The sequence below is a fragment of the Rhagoletis zephyria genome, unplaced genomic scaffold (assembly GCF_001687245.7).
Source record: "Rhagoletis zephyria isolate East Lansing unplaced genomic scaffold, Rhagoletis_zephyria_1.1 Rzeph_scaffold_00331, whole genome shotgun sequence".
Classification (NCBI taxonomy): domain Eukaryota; kingdom Metazoa; phylum Arthropoda; class Insecta; order Diptera; family Tephritidae; genus Rhagoletis; species Rhagoletis zephyria.
Genome location: NW_016157415.1, coordinates 78818 through 84004, shown reverse-complemented (window position 1 = coordinate 84004; position 5187 = coordinate 78818).

Below are 5187 nucleotides of genomic sequence, written 5' to 3'. Positions count from 1 at the left end.
TAATAAAGGTGTGACTGTAGTTATGAGCCGTTGTAATAGGCGGCATACACGGTGCGTCTGATTCGACAGTCATTTGTGTACGTGCCCTGCAGAATAAAATTATCAATTGATTAAACATAACCCACTTGTAGTTAGCTATTTGGAGGATTTCTATAAAATATACTATAACATGTAGTTAGCTACAAAAAGCGATTTTGAAACTAGTTGACAAGTAATGCAGGAGATTGTTTTCTTTGAACGCGTTTCTATTTAAATATCCTGCACTTCGCAACTACTTTTTCGAATTGAGAACAAATAAGAGGAAGATGTAAACAAATATCAAGTGTAATTAAATAAATTAAGTAAATAAATAAAAGAAAGAAAAATTCCTATTGATATTTTATGTCCAAAAGTAGTTAGTTAAAAGTTAGTTACATCAAATGCAGAGGTAACCACCCTTGACTACACCTAATGCAGAAGTAACCACCCTTGACAATTTCGCGGTAGAAGCTCGCGCCATAGAAGTATAAGTTAGCTTTCGTCAAAAAAATATACAGATAATAGTGACTTTTAGCTCCTTCCTAATCAACTTAAAGTTAGCTTATAGTTAGATACATTTACTGCAGTATGTTAACTGCCCTTCGACCATATACAATTGAATCATTCAGAGTCATGTCGGTGCAACTAAGACATATTTAATTTCACAAATACATCCAACCGACTCGCGAGTCAGACGCACTGTGTATGCCACCTATAAGGTCGTAATGCTACGAGGCATTTATGCGTTTAGATGAATTTTCCTATTAATTTTTTATTATTTAATTTTAATAAGTTTTTTTTTTAATTAAGTTTATTCTATAACAAAAACAATATAAATCCAAGTTTCAATCTTTTTTCAAAAGAAAAAAATCAAAAAAGTGTTATCAAAATGTCAGACTTTTTTTATTCAGATTTTTGGAACTTTTTCGGGTAGACAGTTTTACAGTCATTCAAAAATGGATTTATATGGCTTCTGTTAAAAAATGAATTATATTTTTATTAAGAAAAAATAATTAAATTTATAAAATGAATTATCTTGTTAATAACTGGGCGCCGTACAGTTATGCACCGTTTTTGTGTGCCATATATATATTTATTCCCATTTCTTGTTTAATTGACTTTATTTCATTCAAAATGCAAAAAAAAACACTAGAACTTCATAAACTAGAGGTTACTCACGAATCGCATACATATACTTATTAATGTATGTTTGTATCTAAGTACATATCTCCACATTGGACAAAATATGTGTGTATCTAAACTTTAGTTCTAATTTAAAGTAGATTTTTCTTTCACCGCTACTTTTTCTTATTCTTCTACAACCACTCTGTAGTTGTACGAGCCATGCCACTTATGTACCCAGCAAGACACATTCTCAAAAGTTTTTGTCAAATCATGAGAGTTCGAGGGATAGGAAATCACATGTATTGATGAGAGTAACAGATGATGGTCGTTTTTTGCCCGCGATCGTAATAAAAATTTCTACATCGATCTGCTAACGCATAATGGTACATTCTGTCAGAAGTGTCGGTCTTAAATCCCATCAATTATCTGGAGCTGTTCTTGCTGGGTATGTACGTATCTACACATGCATACATATCTATATATATAAATACATACAAAAAAATATATACACATCGATAAATACCCATACACACCTTGTAGGAAATCCACTGCTAAAAACTGTTGACCTTCAATTAATGTAAGGTAATGCTAAATTTTGAGTACCACCGCCAATTAAGTTGATCACTCATTCAATTACAAATATCTATTACACTGTAGATTTCCAATATTCTTTCATAGAACATCGCTTGTTTTTGAGTTATGCCTTTCTTTCCTTTGAAACTAAAAAACTTGGACACTAGAAGTGATATCACACACACCTCTATCACCTCCGTTTCTCCAGTTGCTTGCTTTGAACTCTCTCTCTCTCTCTCTCTCTCTATCTACCTCTCTCTCTCTCTATCTCTCTCTCTCTCTATCTCTCTCTATCTCTCTCTCTCTCTACCCAAACCGTTTCAGCCGCTTTGACCGTTGTCTAGGTCAGTGGTCGTAAAAGTTATATATTGAAAGGAATCAGTGTTTAAGGTTGTGTGTCTTTTGTACGAGATGAAAGCATAGAAAGCCTAACTTCAACACCATCAATGTGAAAGTAGTACTACGAGTATTATCAGGTAGATCGTAGCCGATCTTGAGCTCTAAACTCTATCTTATGGACCTGACAAAGTGCGGTTCGTCATGAAATGCACCAGCCTGACAGCATACACTACATATAAGTCATTCTGCCCACCCTTGTTGTTGTTGTTGTAGCGGTTACCAAGCACCGCTTGGGTCGGTTCATCCGTCAACGTTGTCGTCTGTTTCAGCTAAGGGGAGGCCCAGGAAGTGTGCGACTTTCACAGGGTGTGTCCATAAGGACAGGGGCGTCAGCATGCCGGGCATTGGTTGCGCACTTCCTCATTAATTCTGCTCAGGTATAAGTTGAGCCTGCTGCAATAGCCACAGCGAAGTTGGACTATTGTGGTGCGAGTCTCCCGAGGCAGACAAAGTTCTGCCCCGTCCACGTCCGGTGGTTGTGTGCGCAGAACGTCATTCACAGGGCGGGAGTCTACATAACTCGACTCTGATTCCCTGTGAATGCCGCTCAGGGCCTGTCGGTGGGCTGACGGGTCCAGAGGTTGCTTAATATTCCTCTGGACTTCGTCCGTCAGTTCGTAGAGATGCCTCCTGACGTGCCTTGGCAAGGGCTCTTCTGCAAGCAGCTGTTTGCTGGGATGGCCACGTCTGTCGCTCCCCACAAGGAACCACTTGCAGAGCATTGCGTTGTGCTCCTTTATGGGGAGCATCTGGGCCTCGTCGTGTAGGTGGTGTTAGGGCGTCATCAGGAGGCATCCGGTCGATGTTCGTAGTGCCGTGTTTTGGCAGGTCTGCGTCCTGCTAGTTCCAGGCGATCACACGGGCGCTGCATAGTTTAGAACCGGCCGGCCAATTGCCTTGTATGTTGCCAACAACGTTTCTTTATCTTTGCCCCAAGTGCTGCCGGCCAGCGACTTAAGGACATTGTTGCGGTTCTGTACTTTGTATGCGCCGAGAAGGAGAGCAGACTGTTGAAGGTAACTCCGAGAATTTTCGGGTTATTCACCGTCGGTATTGTTGCGCCATCAACGTGAATCCCCAGTTGCAGTCTGACCTCCTTCGTCCAGGTTGTGAATAGGGTTGCCGAGGATTTCGCAGGGGATAGGGCAAGGCTCCTTGCCCACCCTTCTGCATCATCGATTTGTCCCCACTCGCTGAAGTCAAGACTTAAGATCATGAGTACATAGGTCGGTACATACCCGTACACTTCGTTAATCGCAGCAAAACAGTGCTGCCCTATCTTTCCGTTCAATCGATTGGTCTCAACTTCGTTTTTATTCCAGCTATATATTGTGTACCACATCCCAATTCCGTTTTGTTTCCATCATCCTAGTGCAAAGCTGCTAAAGTAGGAGATTTCGTCAAAAACCTGGTAAACAGCTCTCTCTGCTTTAAAGTATGAGCGTTCTTTTTATTTGAGAGAGAGATAGGGAACACGTATTTAACTATGTAGCTTTGCAACGAGAAATATCGTTCTGGAATCTTAAGATGAGGTCAGAGGTCTCGCATTCTACCCCAAGGTTTCATTCTTTACGGAATATAAGACTAAAAGTTGAACCTTTCTAACGATTCGGGGAAAGTGCCGCGCACGACTCCGTAACAGCTTTAAGGATATGACTAGCTTTTGAAGAACTTTCATGTCAGTATATATTGCAGCGGGCATTGTTTAGAGCTGCTGTTCAAAGCCAGCACTGACCTCCTACAGTAATGGACAGAGAGAGAGATTTAACTCTGTGAATACCCAAACAAAGTATTCCAATTTTCAAAAATAGCTCCGAACGTGGCCATCACTGTCCTAAGAACTCTACCGAAATATCTTTCATTGCGGAAAGCTTCAGGCTAGTTTTACTATGTACATATTTTGAACGCAACCAATACCTAGAAAGTTTTCAGGTTCAATAACTCAAAACTACATGGTTCGCTATTCTGCTTTGAAAAGAGAGCATTGAACGAGTAAGCTCTAGACACAAATATCAAAAGTATCTACGCTCGATAGCCGCTTTTAACGATAGCTCACAGTTAAATAATAAATTATACAGTGGAATCCGCTAGCAAGTTGCTGCTCACGGCCTACTGAACATTGTAACGTTTTCCAGGCTGAACTAACAGCCATAAAGTTAGGCTGGGACTAGATTTCTAAAGTGTAGCGAAGTCGTCATTCGATTGTTGGACAACACTAACCAAATAACCCGATCATCTTTCCACTAGCATTTTTTGACATGATTCAATAATACAAGGTTGGATAAATATTGACATTTGTGTCAATCGACTGCCTTGTAAGGTTGCATTTGAGAAGGAAAGAGAAGCGGGTAGCAATTTTATCTCCTTTTGTGAAAAGGTAGTAGGAAAAGTAAGTAGTCTGGTAGTGCTGAAATGCGTTTTTGTATACAAATTGAATTAAATATATAAAAAAGATTCCACTGATCTACACAATAGAAAATGAATTAACTTTTTATGGCCACATAAATATTAAAAATGAAATAAATAGATATTCACATAAAATTCTTGCCAAAGAAAAATCTTTGAAATCTTTGAAGAAATGTTCCCAAATATTCAAAATAATCCATGGTTTCACTGAAATTCTAGGATGTATTAAACAAAATTAATGGAATTCAAACAAATCAAAGGGACTATATGAAGAATTATACAAATAGTAAAGATGCAATTGATTTAATGCATATAAATTAATCTTTTAAAAATTATTATATTTGTTGCATTTAAAGATTACGTGTTCAATATCTTAAATTGAATTACATTTGGTTTTTTGTAATTTAAATTTTTTAGTAATGTTTTCTACTTTTTCTTCCAGTCTCTCTTGCTAATCATTATATTGGTTACATTTAAAAGTTATATCTTCAATATCGCAATTTAATTACATTTGGTCATTTAAAAATCTGATTTTTGCAGTCTTGTTAATCATTATATCGGTTAAACTTTAAAAATATGTCTTCAATATCGCAATTTAATTACATTTGGTCATTTAAAAATCTGATTTTTGCAGTCTTGTTAATCATTATATCGGTTAAACTTTAA